The sequence below is a fragment of the Phyllobates terribilis genome, unplaced genomic scaffold, assembly GCF_046119375.1.
Source record: "Phyllobates terribilis strain yellow unplaced genomic scaffold, ASM4611937v1 Scaffold_6__1_contigs__length_29720123, whole genome shotgun sequence".
NCBI classification, from domain to species: Eukaryota; Metazoa; Chordata; class Amphibia; order Anura; family Dendrobatidae; genus Phyllobates; species Phyllobates terribilis.
The window spans coordinates 26,490,790-26,511,806 of record NW_027362766.1 but is presented as its reverse complement, the minus strand read 5'-3'; positions in this window follow the sequence as shown (position 1 = coordinate 26,511,806).

The following is a 21,017-nucleotide window of genomic DNA, read 5'->3' as shown; positions in this document are numbered from 1 at the left end:
TAACTATATGGTTTTAATGCCCCTTGTAATGGACGTGGAGGTCAGAGTGGTTAAACAAGACAGTTTTAATGCCCCTTGGAAGAGATGTGGAGTTCAAAGTGGTTTAACAAGATGGTTTTAATACCCCTTGGTAGAGACATAGAGTTCAGAGTGGTTTAAGAAGACTGTTTTAATGCCCCTTGGAAGAGACTTGGAGGTCAGAGTGTTTTAACAAGATGGTTTTAATGCCCCTTGGAAGAGAGGTGGAGGTCACAGTAGCTTAAAAAGATGGTTTTAATGCCCCTTGGAAGAGACGTGGAGGTCACAGTAGCTTAACAAGATGGTTTTAATGCCCCTTGGAAGAGACGTGAAGGTCAGAGTAGCTTAACAAGACGGTTTTAATGCCCCTTGGAAGATATGTGGAGTTCAGAGTGGTTTAACAATACAGTTTTAATGCCCCTTGGAAGACACGTTTAGGTCACAGTAGCTTAACAAGATGGTTTTAATGCCCCTTGGAAGAGACGTGAAGGTCAGAGTGGTTTAACAAGATGGTTTTAATGCCCCTTAGAAGAGACGTGGAGGTCAGAGTGGCTTAACAAGACTGTTTTAATGCCCCTTGGAAGAGAATTGGAGGCCACAGAAGATTAAAAAGACGGTTTTAATGCCCCTTGGAAGAGACGTGGAGTTCAGAGTGGTTTAACAAGACGGTTTTAATGCCTCTTGGAAGAAACGTGGAGTTCAGAGTGGTTTAACAAGACGGTTTTAATGCCTCTTGGAAGAGACATGGAGGTCACTGCAGCTTGACAATACGGTTTTAATGCCCCTTGGAAGAGACGTGGAGGTCAGATTGGTTAAACAAGACAGTTTTAATGCCTCTTGAATGAGACGTGGAGGTCACAGTAGTTTAATAAGATGGTATTAATGCCCCATGGAAGAAACGTGGAGTTCACAGTCTTTTAACAAGACGGTTTTAATACACCTTGGAAGAGACGTGGAGGTCACAGTAGCTTAACTATATGGTTTTAATGCCCCTTGTAATGGACGTGGAGGTCAGAGTGGTTAAACAAGACAGTTTTAATGCCCCTTGGAAGAGATGTGGAGTTCAAAGTGGTTTAACAAGATGGTTTTAATACCCCTTGGTAGAGATATAGAGTTCAGAGTGGTTTAAGAAGACTGTTTTAATGCCCCTTGGAAGAGACTTGGAGGTCAGAGTGGTTTAACAAGATGGTTTTAATGCCCCTTGGAAGAGAGGTGGAGGTCACAGTAGCTTAAAAAGATGGTTTCATGCCCCTTGGAAGAGACGTGGAGGTCACAGTAGCTTAACAAGACTGTTTTAATGCCCCTTGGAAGAGATGTGGAGGTCAGAGTAGCTTAACAAGACGGTTTTAATGCCCCTTGGAAGATATGTGGAGTTCAGAGTGGTTTAACAAGACAGTTTTAATGCCCCTTGGAAGACACGTTTAGGTCACAGTAGCTTAACAAGATGGCTTTAATGCCCCTTGGAAGAGACGTGAAGGTCAGAGTGGTTTAACAAGATGGTTTTAATGCCCCTTAGAAGAGACGTGGAGGTCAGAGTGGCTTAACAAGACTGTTTTAATGCACCTTGGAAGAGACGTTGAGGTTACAGTAGTTTAACAAGACAGTTTTAATGCTCCTTGGAAGAGACGTGGAGTTCAGAGTTGTTGCACAAGACGGTTTTAATTCCCCTTGGAAAAGACGTGGAGGTCACAGAAGCTTAACAAGACAGTTTTCATGCCCCTTGCAAGAAACGTGGAGTTCAGAGTGGTTTAAAAAGACGGTTTTGATGCCCCTCGGAAGAAACGTGGAGTTCAGAGTGGTTTAACAAGACGATTTTAATGCCCCTTGGAGGAGACGTGGAGGTCACCGTAGCTTGAGAAGACGGTTTTAATGCCTCTAGGAAGAGATGTGGAGGTCCGAGTTGTTTATCAAGACGGTTTTAATGCCCCTTGGAAGAAACGTGGAGGTCAAAGTATCTTAACAAGACAGTTTTATTGCCCCTTGGAAGAGAGGTGGAGTTCAAAGTGGTTTAACAAGACGGCCTTAATGCCCCTTGAAAAAGACGTGGAGTTCAGAATGGTTTAAGAAGACGGTTTTAATGCCCCTTGGAGGAAATGTGGAGGTCATAGTAGCTTAAAAAGATGGATTTAATGCCCCTTGGAAGAGACATGGTGGTCAGAGTGTTATAACAAGATGGTTTTAATGCCCCTTGGAAGAGACGTGGAGGTCACAGTAGCTTAACAAGACAGTTTTAATGACCCTTGGAAGAGACGTGGAGGTCACAGTAGCTTAACAAGACAGTTTTAATGCCCCTTGGAAGAGACGTGGAGGTCACAGTTGCTTAATAAGATGTTTTTAATGCCCCTTGGAAGAGACGTGGAGTTCAGTGTGACTTAACAAGACGGTTTTAATGCCCCTTGGAAGACAAGTTTAGGTCACAGTAGCTTAACAAGACAGTATTAATGCCTCTTGGAAAAGACGTGGAGGTCCGAGTCGTTTAAAAAGATGGCTTTAATGCCCCTTAGAAGAGACGAGGAGGTCAGAGTGGTTTAACAAGATGGTTTTAATGCCCCTTGGAAGAGACGTGGAGGTCACAGTAGCTTAACAAGACAGTTTTAATGACCCTTGGAAGAGACGTGGAGGTTACAGTAGCTTAGCAAGACGGTTTTAATGCCCCTTGGAAGAGAAGTGGAGTTCAGAGTGGTTTAATAAGACAGTTTTAATGCATCTTGGAAGAGAAGTGGAGGTCACAGTAGTTTAACAAGACGGTTTTAATGCAACCTTGGAAGAGACGTGGAGGTCAGAGTGGTTTAACAAGTCAGTTTTAATGTCCCCTGGAAGAGACGTGGGTGTCACAGTAGCTTAACAAGATGGTTTTAATGCCCCTTGGAAAAGACGTCGAGTTCAGAGTGGTTTCACAAGACGGTTTTAATGCCCCTTGGAAGAGACGTTGAGGTCACAGTAGCTTAACAAGACAGTTTTAATGCCCCTTGGAAGAGATGTGGAGGTCACAGTAGCTTAATAAGACGGTTTTAATGCTCCTTAAAAGAGACGTGGAGGTCAGACTGGATTACAAAAATGGTTTTAATGCCCCTTGGAATAGACGTTGAGGTCACAGTAGCTTAACAAGACAGTTTTAATGCCCCTTGAAAGAGACGTGGAGGTCACAGTAGCTTAATAAGATGTTTTTAATGCCGCTTGGAAGAGACGTGGAGTTCAGAGTGATTTAACAAGACGGTTTTAATGCCCCTTGGAAGACAAGTTTAGGTCACAGTAGCTTAACAAGACGGTTTTAATGCCCCTTGTAAGAGACGTGGAGGTCAGAGTGGTTTAACAAGATGGCTTTAATGCCCCTTAGAAAAGACATGGAGGACACAGTAGCTTAACAAGATGGTTTTAATGCCCCTTGGAAGAGACGTGGAGGTCAGAGTGGTTTAACAAGACGGTTTTAATGCACATTGGAAGAGACGTGGAGGTCACAGTAGCTTAACAAGACAGTTTTAATGCACCTTGGAAGAGATGTGGAGGTCACAGTAGCTTAATAAGACGGTTTTAATGCTCCTTAAAAGAGACGTGGAGGTCAGACTGGATTAAAAAAACGGTTTTAATGCCCCTTGGAAGAGATGTTGAGGTCACATTAGCTTAACAAGACAGTTTTAATGCCCCTTGAAAGAGATGTGGAGGTCATAGTAGCTTAATAAGATGGTTTTAATGCCCCTTTGAAGAGACATGTAGTTCAGAGTGGTTTAATAACACAGTTATAATGCCCCTTGGAAGAGAAGTGGAGTTCAGAGTGGTTTCACAAGACGGTTTTAATGCCCCTTGGAAGAGACGTTGAGGTCACAGTAGCTTAACAAGACAGTATTAATACCCCTTGGAAGAGATGTGGAGGTCACAGTAGCTTAATAAGATGGTTTTAATGGTCCTTAAAAGAGACGGGGAGGTCAGACTGGATTAAAAAAATGGTTTTAATGCCCCTTGGAAGAGACGTTGAGGTCACAGTAGCTTAACAAGACAGTTTTAATGCCCCTTGGAAGAGACGTTGAGGTCACAGTAGCTTAACAAGACAGTTTTAATGCCCCTTGAAAGAGACGTGGAGGTCACAGTAGCTTAATAAGATGTTTTTAATGCCCCTTGGAAGAGACGTGGAGTTCAGAGTGATTTAACAAGACGGTTTTAATGCCCCTTGGAAGACAAGTTTAGGTCACAGTAGCTTAACAAGACGGTTTTAATGCCTCTTGGAAAAGACGTGAAGGTCCGAGTCGTTGAGTAAGATGGCTTTAATGCCCCTTAGAAGAGACGAGGAGGTCAGCGTGGTTTAACAAGACGGTTTTAATGCAACTTGGAAGAGACGTGGAGGTCACAGTAGCTTAACAAGACAGTTTTAATGACCCTTGGAAGAGACGTGGAGGTCACAGTAGCTTAACAAGACAGTTTTAATGCCCCTTGAAAGAGACGTGGAGGTCACAGTAGCTTAATAAGATGTTTTTAATGCCCCTTGGAAGAGACGTGGAGTTCAGAGTGATTTAACAAGACGGTTTTAATGCCCCTTGGAAGACAAGTTTAGGTCACAGTAGCTTAACAAGACGGTTTTAATGCCTCTTGGAAAAGACGTGAAGGTCCGAGTCGTTGAGTAAGATGGCTTTAATGCCCCTTAGAAGAGACGAGGAGGTCAGCATGGTTTAACAAGACGGTTTTAATGCAACTTGGAGGAGACGTGGAGGTCACAGTAGCTTAACAAGACAGTTTTAATGACCCTTGGAAGAGACGTGGAGGTCACAGTAGCTTAACAAGATGGTTTTAATGCCCCTTGGATGAGACGTGGAGGTCACAGTAGCTTAAAAAGATGATTTTAATGCCCCTTGGAAGAGACGTGGAGATCAGAGTGGCTTAACAAGACGGTTTTAATGCCCATTGTAAGAGACGTGGAGTTCAGAGTCTTTTAACAAGACGGTTTTAAAGTCAATTGGAAGAGACGTGGAGTTCAGAGTCTTTTAACAAGACGGTTTTAATGCACCTTGGAAGAGACGTTCAGGTTACAGTAGATTAACAAGACGGTTTTAATGCAACCTTGGAAGAGACGTGGAGGTCAGAGTGGTTTAACAAGTCGGTTATAATGCCCCTTGGAAGAGACGTGGAGGTCACAGTAGCTTAATAAGATGTTTTTAATGCCCCTTGGAAGAGACGTGGAGTTCAGAGAGACTTAAAAAGACGGTTTTAATGCCCCTTGGAAGAGACAAGGAGGTCAGAGTGGTTTAACAAGATGGTTTTAATGCCCCTTGGAAGAGACGTGGAGGTCACAGTAGCTTAACAAGACAGTTTTAATGACCCTTGGAAGAGACGTGGAGGTCACAGTAGCTTAGCAAGACGGTTTTAATGCCCCTTGGAAAAGACGTGGAGGTCCGAGTCGTTTAATAAGATGGCTTTAATGCCCCTTAGAAGAGATGAGGAGGTCAGAGTGGTTTAACAAGATGGTTTTAATGCCCCTTGGAAGAGACGTGGAGGTCACAGTAGGTTAACAAGACAGTTTTAATAACCCTTGGAAGAGACGTGGAGGTCCCAGTAGCTTAACAAGACGGTTTTAATGCACCTTGGAAGAGAGGTGGAGTTCAGAGTGGTTTAACAAGATGGTTTTAATGCCCCTTGGAAGAGCAGTGGAGTTCAGAGTGGCTTAAAAAGACGGTTTTAATGCACCTTGGAAGAGACGTTGAGGTTACAGTAGTTTAACAAGACAGTTTTAATGCCCCTTGGAAGAGACGTGGAGGTAACAGTAGCTTCACAAGATGGTTTTAATGCCCCTTGGAAGAGACGTGGAGTTCAGAGTGGTTTAACAAATGGTTTTAACGCCCTTTGGAAGAGACGTGGAAGTCACAGTAGCTTAACAAGATGGTTTTTATGGCCCTTGGAAGAGACGTGGAGGTCAGAGTCGTTTAAAAAGATGGTTTTAATGCCCTTGGAAGAGATATGAAGGTCACAGTAGCTTAACAAGATGGTTTTAATGCCCCTTGGAAGAGACGTGGAGGTCACATTAGCTTAACAAATGGTTTTAATGCCCCATGGAAGAGAAGTGGAGTTCAGAGTATTTTAACAAGACGGTTTTAATACACCTTGTAAGAGACGTGGAGGTCACCGTAGCTTAACAATACGGTTTTAATGCCCCTTTGAAGACACGTTTAGGTCACAGTAGCTTAACAAGATGGTTTTAATGCCCCTTGGAAGAGACGTGGAGTTCGGAGTGGTTTAACAAGATGGTTTTAATGCACCTTGGAAGAGACGTCGAGGTTACAGTAGTTTAACAAGACAGTTTTAATGCCCCTTGGAAGAGACGTGGAGGTCACAGTATCTTAACAAAACGGTTTTAATGCCCCTTGGAAGAGACGTGGAGGTCAGAGTGGTTTAACAAATGTTTTTAATGCCCTTTGGAAGAGACGTGGAAGTTACAGTAGCTTAACAAGATGGTTTTAATGCCCCTTGGAAGAGACGTGGAGGTCAGAGTGATTTAACAAGATGGTTTTAATGCCCCATGGAAGAGACGTGGAGTTCAGAGTGGTTTAACAAGACGGTTTCAATGCCATTTGGAAGACACGTTTAGGTCACAATAGCTTAACAAGATGGTTTTAATGCCCCTTGGAAGAGACGTGGAGGTCAGAGTGATTTAACAAGATGGTTTTAATGCCCCATGGAAGAGATGTGGAGTTCAGAGTGGTTTAACAAGACGGTTTCAATGCCATTTGGAAGACACGTTTAGGTCACAGTAGCTTAACAAGATGGTTTTAATGCCACTTGGAAGTGATGTGGAGGTCAGAGCGGTTTAACAAGACGGTTTTAATGCCCCTTAGAAGACACTTTTAGGTCACAGTAGCTTAACAAGACAGTTTTAATGCCCCTTGGAAGAGACTTGGAGGTCAGAGTGGTTTAACAAGATGGCTTTAATGCCCCTTAGAAGGGACGTGGAGGTCACAGTAGCTTAACAAGACGATTTTAGTGCACCTTGGAAGAGACGTGGAGGTCACTGTAGCTTAACAAGACGGTTTTAATGCCCCTTGGAAGAGACATGGAGTACATAGTGGTTTAACAAATGGTTTTAACGCCCTTTGGGAAAGACGTGGAAGACACTGTAGCTTAACAAGACGGTTTTAATGCCCCTTGGAAGAGACGTGGAGGTCAAAGTTGTTTAACAAATGGTATTAACGCCCTTTAGAAGAGATGTGAAAGTCACAGTATCTTAACAAGATGGTTTTAATGCCCCTTGGAAGAGATGTGGAGTTCAGAGTAGTTTAACAAGACAGTTTTAATGACCCTTGGAAGAGAAGTGGAATTCAGAGTGGCTTAACAAGACTTTTTTAATGCACCTTGGAAGAGACGTTGAGGTTACAGTAGTTTAACAAGACGGTTTTAACGTCCTTGGAAAAGACGTGGAGGTCACAGTAGCTTGACAAGATGGTTTTAATGCCCAATGGAAGAGACGTGGAGGTCAGAGTGGTTTAACAAGATGGTTTCAATGCCCCTTAGATGAGACATGGAGGTCACAGTAGCTTCACATACGGTTTTAATGCCCCTTGGAAGAGACCTGGAGTTCAGAGTGGTTTAAAAAGACGGTTTTGATGCACCTTGGAAGAGACGTGGATTTCAGAGTGGTGTAACAAGATGGTTTTAATGTTTCGTCTTGGAAGAGACATAGAAGTCACCGTGTCTTAACAAGACAGTTTTAATGCCCCTTGGAAGAGATGTAGAGGTCAGAGTGGTTTAACGACATAGTTTTAATGCCCCTTGGAAGAGATATGGAGATCACAGTAGGATTACAAGATGGTTTCAATGCCTCTTGGAAGAGATGTGGAGGTCACAGTAGCTTAACAAGATGGTTTTAATGACCCTTGGATGAGAGGTGGAGGTCAAAGTAGCTTAACAAGATGGTTTTAATGCCCCTTGGAAGAGACGTGGAGGTCAGAGTGGCTTAACAAGATGGTTTTAACGCCCCTTGGAAGAGACGTGGAGTTCAGAGTCTTTTAACAAGACAGTTTTAATGCCCCTTGGAAGATACTTGGAGTTCAGAGTGGTTTAACAAGACGTTTTTAATGCCCGTTGTAAGAGACTTGGAGGTCACAGTAAATTAACAAGATGGTTTTAATGCCCCTTGGAAGAAACGTGGAGTTCAGAGTCTTTTAACAAGACGGTTTTAATGCCCCTTGGATGAGACGTGGAGGTCACAGTAGCTTAAAAAGATGGTTTTAATGCCTCTTGGAAGAGACGTGGAGATCAGAGTGGCTTAACAAGACGGTTTTAATGCCCATTGTAAGAGACGTGGAGTTCAGAGTCTTTTAACAAGACGGTTTTAATGTCCCTTGGATGAGACGTGGAGGTCACAGTAGCTTAAAAAGATGGTTTTAATGCCCCTTGGAAGATACTTGGAGTTCAGAGTCGTTTAACAAGACGTTTTTAATGCCCCTTGGAAGAGACTTGGAGGTCACAGTAGATTAACAAGATGGTTTTAATGCCACTTGGAAGAGACGTGGAGTTCAGAGTCTCTTAACAAGACGGTTTTAATGCACCTTGGAAGAGTCGTTCAGGTCACAGTAGATTAACAAGACGGTTTTAATGCAAACTTGGAAGAGACGTGGAGGTCAGAGTGGTTTAACAAGTCGGTTTTAATGCCCCTTGGAAGAGACGTGGAGTTCAGAGTGACTTAACAAGACGGTTTTAATGCCCCTTGGAAGACAAGTTTAGGTCACAGTAGCTTAACAAGACAGTATTAATGCCTCTTGGAAAAGACGTGGAGGTCCGAGTCGTTTAATAAGATGGCTTTAATGCCCCTTAGAAGAGACGAGGAGGTCAGAGTGGTTTAACAAGATGGTTTTAATGACCCTTGGAAGAGACGTGGAGGTCACAGTAGCTTAGCAAGACGGTTTTAATGCCCCTTGGATGAGACGTGGAGGTCACAGTAGCTTAACAAGATGGTTTTAATGCCCCTTGGAAGAGACGTGGAGATCAGAGTGGTTAGCAAGATGGTTTAATGCCCATTGGAAGAGACGTGGAGTTCAGAGTCTTTTAACAAGACAGTTTTAATGCACCTTGGAAGAGACGTGGAGGTCACAGTAGCTTAACAAGACAGTTTTAATGACCCTTGGAAGAGACGTGGAGGTCACCGTAGCTTAACAAGACGGTTTTAATGCACCTTGGAAGAGAGGTGGAGTTCAGAGTGGTTTAACAAGACGGTTTTAATGCCCCTTGGAAGAGAAGTGGAGTTCAGAGTGGCTTAACAAGACGGTTTTAATGCACCTTGGAAGAGACGTTGAGGTTACAGTAGTTTAACAAGACAGTTTTAATGCCCCTTGGAAGAGACGTGGAGGTAACAGTAGCTTCACAAGATGGTTTTAATGCCCCTTGGAAGAGACGTGGAGTTCAGAGTGGTTTAACAAATGGTTTTAACGCCCTTTGGAAGAGACGTGGAAGTCACAGTAGCTTAGCAAGATGGTTTTTATGGCCCTTGGAAGAGACGTGGAGGTCAGAGTGGTTTAACAAGATGGTTTTAATGCCCTTGGAAGAGATATGAAGGTCACAGTAGCTTAACAAGATGGTTTTAATGCCCCTTGGAAGAGACGTGGAGGTAACAGTAGCTTAACAAGATGGTTTAAATGCCCCTTGGAAGAGAGGTGGAGGTCACATTAGCTTAACAAATGGTTTTCATGCCCCATGGAAGAGACGTGGAGTTCAGAGTCTTTTAACAAGACGGTTTTAATATACCTTGGAAGAGACGTGGAGGTCACCGTAGCTTAAAAATATGGTTTTAATGCCCCTTGTAATAGACGTGGAGGTCAGAGTGGTTTAATGAGACGGTTTTAATTCCCCTTGGAAGAGACTTAGAGGTCACAGTAGCTTATCAAGACAGTTTTAATGCCCCTTGTAAGATACGTGGAGTTCAGAGTGGTTTAACAAGATCATTTTAATGCCCCTTGGAAGAGAATTGGAGGGCACAGAAGATTAAAAAGACGGTTTTAATACACCTTGGAAGAGACGTGGAGGTCACAGTAGCTTAACAAGATGGTTTTAATGCCCCTTGTAATGGACGTGGAGGTCAGAGTGGTTAAACAAGACAGTTTTCATGCCCCTTGGAAGAGACGTGGAGTTCAAAGTGGTGTAACAAGATGGTTTTAATACCCCTTGGTAGAGACAGAGAGTTCAGAGTGGTTTAACAAGACGGTTTTAATGCCCCTTGGAAGAGACTTGGAGGTCAGAGTGGTTTAACAAGATGGTTTTAATGCCCCTTGGAAGAGAAGTTGAGGTCACAGTAGCTTAAAAAGATGGTTTTAATGCCCCTTGGAAGAGACGTGGAGGTCACAGTAGCATAACAAGACTGTTTTAATGCCCCTTGGAAGAGACGTGGAGGTCAGAGTAGCTTAACAAGATGGTTTTAATGCCCCTTGGAAGAGACGTGGAGTTCAGAGTAGTTTAACAAGACAGTTTTAATGCACCTTGGAAGAGACGTCGAGGTTACAGTAGTTTAACAAGACGGTTTTAATGCCCCTTGGAAGAGACGTGGAGGTCACAGTATCTTAACAAAACGGTTTTAATGCCCCTTGGAAGAGACGTGGAGGTCAGAGTGGTTTAACAAATGGTTTTAATGCCCTTTGGAAGAGACGTGGAAGTCATAGTAGCTTAACAAGATGGTTTTAATGCCCCTTGGAAGAGACGTGGAGGTCAGAGTGATTTAACAAGATGGTTTTAATGCCCCGTGGAAGAGATGTGGAGTTCAGAGTGGTTTAACAAGTCGGTTTCAATGCCATTTGGAAGACACGTTTAGGTCACAGTAGCTTAACAAGACGGTTTTAATGACCCTTGGAAGTGATGTGGAGGTCAGAGCGGTTTAACAAGATGGTTTTAATGCCCCTTGGAAGACACGTTTAGGTCACAGTAGCTTAACAAGACAGTTTTAATGCCCATTGGAAGAGACTTGGAGGTCAGAGTGGTTTAACAAGATGGCTTTAATGCCCCTTAGAAGAGAAGTGGAGGTCACAGTAGCTTAACAAGACGATTTTAGTGCACCTTGGAAGAGACGTGGAGGTCACTGTAGCTTAACAAGATGGTTTTTATGCCCCTTTTAAGAGACATGGAGTACATAGTGGTTTATCAAATGGTTTTAACGCCCTTTGGGAAAGATGTGGAAGTCACTGTAGCTTAACAAGACGTTTTTAATGCCCTTGGAAGAGACGTGGAGGTCAGAGTGGTTTAACAAATGGTTTTAACGCCCTTTAGAAGAGATGTGGAAGTCACAGTATCTTAACAAGACGGTTTTAATGCCCCTTGGAAGAGATGTGGAGTTCAGAGTGGTTTAACAAGACGGTTTTAATGACCCTTGGAAGAGAAGTGGAATTTAGAGTGGCTTAACAAGACTTTTTTAATGCACCTTGGAAGAGACGTTGAGGTTACAGTAGTTTAACAAGACGGTTTTAACGTCCCTTGGAAAAGACGTGGAGGTCACAGTAGCTTGACAAGATGGTATTAATGCCCAATGGAAGAGATGTGGAGGTCAGAGTGGTTTAACAAGATGCTTTCAATGCCCCTTAGAAGAGACATGGAGGTCACAGTAGCTTCACATTCGGTTTTAATGCCCCTTGGAAGAGACCTGGAGTTCAGAGTGGTTTAAAAAGACGGTTTTAATGCACCTTGGAAGAGACCTGGAGTTCAGAGTGGTGTAACAAGATGGTTTTAATGTTTCGTCTTGGAAGAGACGTCGATGTCACAGTGTCTTAACAAGACAGTTTTAATGTCCCTTGGAAGAGATGTAGAGGTCAGAGTGGTTTAACGACATAGTTTTAATGCCCCTTGGAAGAGAAATGGAGATCACAGTAGGATTACAAGATGGTTTCAGTGCCTCTTGGAAGAGACGTGGAGGTCACAGTAGCTGAACAAGACGGTTTTAATGCCCCTTGGATGAGACGTGGAGGTCACAGTAGCTTAACAAGATGGTTTTAATGCCCCTTGGAAGAGACGTGGAGATCAGAGTGGCTTAACAAGATGGTTTTAATGCCCCTTGGAAGAGACGTGGAGTTAAGAGTCTTTTAACAAGACAGTTTTAATGCCCCTTGGAAGATACTTGGAGTTCAGAGTGGTTTAACAAGACGTTTTTAATGCCCGTTGTAAGAGATGTGGAAGTCACAGTATCTTAACAAGACAGTTTTAATGCCCCTTGGAAGAGATGTGGAGTTCAGAGTTGTTTAACAAGACGGTTTTAATGACCCTTGGAAGAGAAGTGGAATTCAGAGTGGCTTAACAAGACTTTTTTAATGCACCTTGGAAGAGACGTTGAGGTTACAGTAGTTTAACAAGACGGTTTTAACGTCCCTTGGAAAAGACGTGGAGGTCACAGTAGCTTCACAAGATGGTTTTAATGCCCAATGGAAGAGACGTGGAGGTCAGAGTGGTTTAACAAGATGGTTTCAATGCCCCTTAGAAGAGACATGGAGGTCACAGTAGCTTCACATTCGGTTTTAATGCCCCTTGCAAGAGACCTGGAGTTCAGAGTGGTTTAAAAATACGGTTTTACTGCACCTTGGAAGAGACGTGGAGTTCAGAGTGGTGTAACAAGATGGTTTTAATGTTTCGTCTTGGAAGAGACGTAGAAGTCACAGTGTCTTAACAAGACAGTTTTAATGCCCCTTGGAAGAGATGTAGAGGTCAGAGTGGTTTAACGACATAGTTTTAATGCCCCTTAGAAGAGATATGGAGATCACAGTAGGATTACAAGATGGTTTCAATGCCTCTTGGAAGAGACGTGGAGGTCACAGTAGCTTAACAAGACGGTTTTAATGCCCCTTGGATTAGACTTGGAGGTCACAGTAGCTTAACAAGATGGTTTTAATGCCCCTTGGAAGAGACGTGGAGTTCAGAGTCTTTTAACAAGACAGTTTTAATGCCCCTTGGAATATACTTGGAGTTCGGAGTGGTTTAACAAGACGTTTTTAATGCCCGTTGTAAGAGACTTGGAGGTCACAGTAGATTAACAAGATGGTTTTAATGCCCCTTGGAAGAAACGTGGAGTTCAGAGTCTTTTAACAAGACGGTTTAATGCACCTTGGAAGAGTCGTTGTAGCGCCGGCTTCCCTGTCCTCTGCTAGGCAGGGACGCTGTTCCCCTCACCTCTCTGCTCCGTGCCCGGCGTCCTCCTCCCGCTCTGCTGGCAGCGCGCGCTTATTCCCGGCCACTGTGCTTAGGGCGCGCGCGCTCTCCCTCCCTCTTAAAGGGGCCGCGCGCGCCGTCCTAAGGAGTCCCCGGCCAATGGCCGGAGGACTTCACCATATATAAGGCACCTCCTCCAAAATGGAGGTGCCCGAGCAATGTTGTTGCACTGTTCACTACTCTGCTTCAGCCCTCAGGTCCCGTTGCCAGTTACCTGCCAGATACCTGCCAGATTCCTGCCAGCTTGCTGTCTTATTCCTGCCTGATATTCTGCTACCTGCCTGCTAGCCTGAGGTCCGATGGTCTGCCTTACTACTCCTGTCAGTCTGTCTAAGGACCAGCTTGCCCGCTCACCTGGGAGCGCACATCAACTACCTGCCTGCTTGCCTGAGGTCCGACGGTCTGCCTTCCAACTCTTGTCAGTCTGTCTATGGACCAGCTTGCCCGCTCACCTGGGAGCGCACATCTGCTACCTGCCTGCTAGCCTACCTGGAGGCTCTGCCATCACGTGCTGTGACCACCTGCCTGTCCAGTGACTCCTGCCTGCTCACCTGGGAGCGCTCATCTGCTGCTTGTCTGCTAGCCTTCCTGGAGGCTCTGCCGTCACGTGCTGTGACCACCCGCCTGTCCAGAGACTTCTGCCCGCTCACCTGGGAGCTGTTAGAACCTTGCTCTTAGGTTTTTTTTTCCTTTGCTGGTCACATGACCTTGTTGGCCTATTTAATCCTGCTCCGCCCTTCTGGCTTTGCTGGACTTCATTGTATATCTACTTTCTAGCTAGCCTGTGCTCTGTGTCTTGCTCTGTTAGTTTGCTTGGTCTACTGACCTCTATGTTCTATATATTTTGTTTGTTCGTCTGTCTGCTACTATTTCTGTTAGGAGGTGTCCCATATTCCTCCCAGTCCTTAGTACTTGTAGGGATTCCTTCCCCACATCTATAGGTCTCCGTACAGACTAGCTTAGGACTTTAGCAGGTCTGATCGCAGGATCAGGTCCCCTGTTACATCGTAGGGATTAAGCTAAGTTCTATCGTAGGGACAGATCTCCTCTCTTTCCTTAGCTCTGGTAGCAGAACATAACAGTAAGTCCAGCCAGCAAATTCTCTAAGGAAAGATTTTTCTGTTCCATCATGGTGTCGGTTCAGGATTTGGTTCATCGCCTGCAGGGACTCTCTCTGGAGGTGGCCGAGCTCCGTCAGCACGTGAGTAACTGTCCTGGAGCACATTTCTTGGAGCCTAAGGTATGTTTGCCGGATTTATTTTTTGGTGAACACCGAGAATTTTTTTCATTTAAAAATGCTTGCTTATTGTATTTTCGTTTGAGACCTAAGTCCTCTGGGGATGAATCCCAGCGCGTAGGGTTCATAATGTCACTTTTACGCAAAGACCCTCAGGAGTGGGCCTTTTCTTTGCAACCTAGTGATACATGCTTCAGATCAGTGGATAGTTTTTTTTCTGCTTTGGGACTATTATATGATGATCCTGACCGTGTCGCATCAGCTGAGACTGAGTTGAGACGTTTAAAACAGGGATCAGGTAATGTGGAAAAATATTGTACTCATTTCCGTCGTTGGTCTACTCAAACAGGGTGGAACGATTCTGCTCTGAAAAGTCTATTTCTTGCTGGGCTCAGTGAAAGGGTTAAAGACCTGCTAATTGCTTATCCTACACCTGAAGATTTGCAACAGGCTATGCAATTAGCTATACGGGTGGATAGAAGACTGCGTGCAAGGGTCAATGAGAGCAAATCCTCTGCTATGTCAGTTTCTGGTTATGAGAATGTGTGTACTAACAGTGGTGAACCGATGGAGATTGGATCGGTGGCACCTCGCTCTCAAGAAAAAGACCGTCGATTTTCTGAAGGCTTGTGTTTCTATTGCGGAAAATCTGGTCATTTGATTAAAGGCTGTGAGCTTCGTATGAAGAAAGAAAAAAAAATGGTCAGTCACGCCCGTATTGCCTGTTTAAATTCCAAGGGTATATTTTTAGCTGCTTCCACGATTGCTCAGAAAAAATTTATGGAATTTCGGGTGTTTGTTGATTGTGGGTCTACTCTGAATGTAATTGATGGGGGATTCGTGGAAAGACTCAATTTAAAACCTGAACCTTTATCATCCCCCATTGCTGTGGTTTCTGTGGATGGTTCCCCTTTGAAGAATATTACTCTCAAGGTCTGTGAATTTCCTTTCACTATTAATGGTGTTCACCATGAGAAATTGGATTTGGTAGTGTTGAATAACTTGCCTTCTCCAGTAATATTGGGATTGCCCTGGTTAAAATTTCACAATCCTGTACTGGATTGGTCTACCAGTGAAATTTAATCCTGGAGCCATAAATGTTATGACAAGTGTTGTAACGGGCGTATTGCAGCTTTGGATAGGGGAGAATTGCCTGTTCCTATTCAGGATTTTTGGAGAGTTTTTTCTGAGAAGGAATCGCAGGTTTTGCCTCCCCATAGAGACTATGATTGTTCTATTGAATTTGTCCCTGGAGCGACTCTTCCTAAAAGTTGTTTATTTAACCTTACTATTCCTGAGAGGAAGGCTTTGGAGGAATACATACAGACAAGTTTGGCCGCCGGTCACATTAGGCCCTCTAAGTCTCCTGTGGCGGTTGGATTTTTTTTTGTAAAAAAAAAGGACGGCGGTTTACGTCCTTGTCTGGATTTTCGTGAGATTAACAAAATTACTGTACGCAATCCTTACCCACTGCCATTGATTCCTGATCTGTTTAACCAGTTAATGGGGGCCAAGTGGTTCTCTAAAATTGACCTTAAGGGGGCATACAATCTGTTGCGCATGAAGGAGGGTGACGAATGGAAGACTGCTTTTAACACTCCTGTGGGTCATTTTGAGAATCTGGTTATGCCTTTTGGTCTTACTAATGCTCCTGCATTTTTTCAGAATCTGATTAATGACATCCTTAGACCTTTGATCGGCAAAAATGTGGTTGTGTATTTGGATGACATTTTGATTTATTCGCCGGATCTGGAGTCTCATTGGCGGAGCGTGCGTGAGGTATTACAGTTATTAATGGACAATTCGCTTTTTGCTAAGCTGGAGAAATGTGAGTTCGCTGTACAGAGAATTAGTTTTTTAGGCTACATTATCTCCAGCAAAGGTTTTAAGATGGATCCGGTTAAGGTTCAGGCTGTGCAGGAATGGCCTAGGCCTATTGGTTTGAAATCGATACAGAGGTTTTTGGGTTTCGCCAATTACTACAGAAAATTCATAAAAAAATTTTCTAGTATTGTCAAACCTCTGACTGATCTCACCAGGAAAGGTGCTGATGCGGTTCAGTGGTCTTCTGAGGCCATTGAAGCTTTTGTGTATCTCAAGGAGAGGTTCACCTCTGCTCCCATCCTTATGCAGCCTGATGTTACTAGGCCGTTTTTGGTTGAGGTTGATGCTTCCTCTGTGGGGGTTGGCGCAGTATTGTCTCAGGATAACGGGGATGGATTACATCCCTGTGCCTTTTTTTCAAAAAATTTTTCGGAGACTGAACTGAATTACGATATTGGTAATCGGGAATTATTGGCTATTAAACTCGCATTTGAACACTGGCGCCACTTCTTGGAAGGTGCGGAATTTCCCGTTCAGGTTCTTACGGATCATAAAAATCTGATATATCTTGATGCTGCCAAGCGCCTGAATGCCCGTCAGGCTAGGTGGGCACTGTTTTTCTCGCGGTTTAATTTCTCCGTTACTTACATCCCTGGTACTAAGAATGTTAAGGCGGATGCCTTGTCTCGCAGTTTTTCTCCCATAGTTGGTGCTGAGAAAGAGGAGAACATTTTACAAGAAGGTGTTGTGATAGCTGCTTTGGACTCCGTTTTGGAAAATGAGATTCTTAAAGCACAGGAGAATGCCCCTTCTAACACTCCTCATGGGAGGTTGTTTGTGCCTGGGACCTTTAGGAGAGATTTGTTTGTAGAGTGTCATGAATCTCGGTTGGCAGGTCATCCCGGAATCTCTGAGACCAAGAGACTGGTGGGTCGCAGTTTTTGGTGGCCTGGATGGCAGAAGGAAGTCATTAAGTGGGTGCGTCAATGTACTATATGTGCTAGATCTAAGTCCTCACATACTCCTGCTGCGGGGTTGCTTTGTCCTTTGGAGGTTCCCAGTGCTCCTTGGACACATTTGGCTATGGACTTTATAACTGACCTTCCCCCCTCTGAGGGTTTTACTGTCATCTGGGTGGTCGTGGACCATTTTAGCAAGATGTGTCACTTGGTTCCTTTCGTCAAACTGCCCTGCGCTAAAACTCTCGCTAAGGCCTTTGTCAAGGAAATTGTCAGACTTCATGGCGTTCCTACTGACATTGTTTCTGATAGGGGTCCTCAGTTCGTGGCTCGTTTTTGGCGTGCCTTTTGTGATAGGCTGGGAGTTCATTTGTCGTTCTCGTCCGGATATCATCCTGAATCTAATGGCCAGACAGAAAGGAAAAACCAGGATGTTGAGCAGTTCTTGCGTTGTTTTGTGGCAGACAATCAAGAGGGGTGGTCTGAGTTTCTGCCACTTGCTGAATTTGCTCTGAACAATCATACATCTTCTTCTGCTGGTTGTTCGCCTTTTTTTTGTTGTTCTGGGAGACATCCGTCGTTTGGGTCGTTCTCCAAGTTGGGATCTGCCGTGCCTGAGGAGGAGAATTTTTCCGGTGATTTGGAGAGAGTTTGGACGGATGTGCGTGGTAATCTTCAGGAGGCCAACAGAAAATCTAAAGACTACTTTGATAGGAAACGACAGGAGGTTTTGTTCGCTGTTGGTGACATTGTTTGGTTGTCCTCTAGGAATCTGCGGTTGAGGATTCCTTCAAAGAAATTGGGTCCCAAGTTTGTAGGGCCCTTTAAGGTGCTTCAGGTTGTCAACCAATCTGCTGTTAGGTTGGAGGTTCCTACCTCCTGGAGAATTAATCCAGTATTTCATGTCTCTCTGTTGAAAAAAGCTGTTGTATCGGATTGTGACGCCTCTGCCTCTGTTCCTCCGGTGGTGGAGGATGGGGAATATAAAATTTCTCGCATCCTTAACTCTAGACGGTATAGAGGTAGTTTGCAGTATCTTGTGGCCGGGAAAGGTTTCGGTCCCGAGGATAACTCTTGGGTGAGGTCGGATGATGTTTCCGCGTCCAGACTTATCAGAGCGTTTCACAGGAGATTTCCTGATAAGCCTGGTCCTAGGGGATCCGGAGGATCCTCTTAGAAGGGGGGGTACTGTTAGAACCTTGCTCTTAGGTTTTTTTTTCCTTTGCTGGTCACATGACCTTGTTGGCCTATTTAATCCTGCTCCGCCCTTCTGGCTTTGCTGGACTTCATTGTATATCTACTTTCTAGCTAGCCTGTGCTCTGTGTCTTGCTCTGTTAGTTTGCTTGGTCTACTGACCTCTATGTTCTATATATTTTGTTTGCTCGTCTGTCTGCTACTATTTCTGTTAGGAGGTGTCCCATATTCCTCCCAGTCCTTAGTACTTGTAGGGATTCCTTCCCCACATCTATAGGTCTCCGTACAGACTAGCTTAGGACTTTAGCAGGTCTGATCGCAGGATCAGGTCCCCTGTTACATCGTAGGGATTAAGCTGAGTTCTATCGTAGGGACAGATCTCCTCTCTTTCCTTAGCTCTGGTAGCAGAACATAACAGGAGCGCTCATCTGCTGCCTGTCTGTTGGTCTTCCTGGAGGCTCCGCCGTCACATGCTGTGACCACCCGTTTATCCAGAGACTCTCGCCTGCTCACCTGGGAGCTCACGTCTACCATCAGCCGCCACAGGTCGTACCAACCCTTTACCCAGAGACTGCCCCGGTCACTTGCCGTGACCATCTGCTCGTTCACCCAGAGACTGCCCCGGTCACTTGCCGTGACCATCTGCCCGTTCACCCAGAGACTGCCCCGGTCACTTGCCGTGACCGTCTGCCCGTTCATCCAGAGACTGCCCCGGTCACTTGCCGTGACCTCCCGCCCGTTCTTCTAGAGACTGTCCCGGTCACCTGCTGTGACTGCCTGCCTGGTCGCCACCCGCTCCCTTACAAGGACCGCCCCCTTGTATAGTAGCTCAGAGGTTCCGCCTCCCAGACCCGTTACAGTTTGCTCGGGCCATGGAACCCGGTGGCACCCAAGCTCCCTCGCTCTCGGACCTGTGTCATGAACTGTCCCGTCAGAGGTCCCAACAGGAGTCCATCCTGGGTCACCTGCGGAATGTAAATTCTCGCCTGGACACTCTGACTGCCCCACCAGCAACCTCCGGCAGTGCCATGACTCGCAATCCGGCAGCTCCGCTGTCCACTAATACCATGGTATCCTACCCCCGACCCCGGCTTTCTGCACCTCCTCGCTTCGGAGGCGACTCCGCCCAGGCTCGGGGCTTCATAAATCAGTGCACCCTGCACTTTGAACTCCTGTCCCACCAGTTTAACTCCGACCGGGCCAAAATTGCCTTCATCATGTCCCATCTCACCGGGGAGGCCCTGGCCTGGCTAAATCCTCTATGGGAGAGAGGAGACCCCCTGGTGTCCGACTTGCCTGCCTTTCTCATGGCTTTCCGGAAAGTCTTCGACGAACCCGGACGGAAGACCTCATCCGCATCATCACTGCTATGCCTCCGTCAGGGAAGTCTCACCGTGGGCCAATATGCCATACGGTTCCGTACCCTTGCCTCGGAGCTGGCCTGGGATAACGACGCTCTGGTATCCGTCTTCTGGTAGGGTCTGTCCGGCCGTATTAAAGATGAACTTGCCGGTCGGGACATTCCTACCACTCTCGATGACCTAATAACTCTTGCCACCCGGATTGACCTACGGTTCCAGGAGCGTGCCAAAGAGGTCACCCGTGAGAGGAGGTTTCCACGTCTAGCTCCTACTTTTCAGAAATCCGTCTCTCCCCAGGTACACTCTCCTGAGCCTATGCAGGTCGACCAGACCAAGATGGTCAAAACCCGTCAGGACTTACGCCGTGCCGAGGGGAGCTGCTTCTACTGTGGCAGTAAGGAGCACCGGATCCGTGCCTGCCCGGAGAGGTCGGGAAACGCCTGTGTCTACGTTCGCTCAGAGAGGTCGACCTAGACAAGAATAAATCCTCTCCATCTCTGCTGCTGTTAGTCTCAATTGTCTGCGGGAGAACCGTTATTTCGAACTAGCCCAACTTGACTCTGGAGCAGCCGGGAATCTTATTTCACAGTCCCTGGTAGAGAAATACCGCATCCCCACCAAACCTCTGGCTGTACCCTTGTCTGTTGCTGCCGTGGATGGGGGTCTCTTACCACGCCCCATCCAACTCCATCCATTACTCTGCAGGTGGGAATGCTGCATTCTGAGAGTATCTCCTTTCATGTTCTGCCTGGACTCTCTCACGCCCTCTTGCTAGGTCTACCTTGGCTCCAGAGACATGCACCCGTGCTTGTCTGGCAGACCGGAGAAGTCCTTCACTGGGGACAGGACTGCCATAAGACCTGTCTGGTTCCCGTCCATCCCGTCCGTCCTTCTCCTACCCCAGCTAATCTACCTGGACTTCCGATTCCTTATTGGTCTTATGCTGATGTCTTTAATAAAAAGGAGGCAGAGACACTACCCCCTCATAGACCATACGACTGCCCTATCGACCTGTTACCTGGTACTACTCCTCCCCGTGGGCGTATTTATCCATTATCCGCTGCTGAGACCCGGTCAATGTCCGAATATATTGAGGAGAATCTGGCCAGGGGATTCATCCGGAAATCTACCTCCCCGGCGGGAGCAGGCTTCTTTTTCGTCAAAAAGAAGGACGGCTCTCTCCGTCCCTGTATAGACTATAGAGGCCTTAACCAGATCACGGTGAAGAATAAGTACCCCCTTCCGCTCATTCCGGAGTTATTTGATCATCT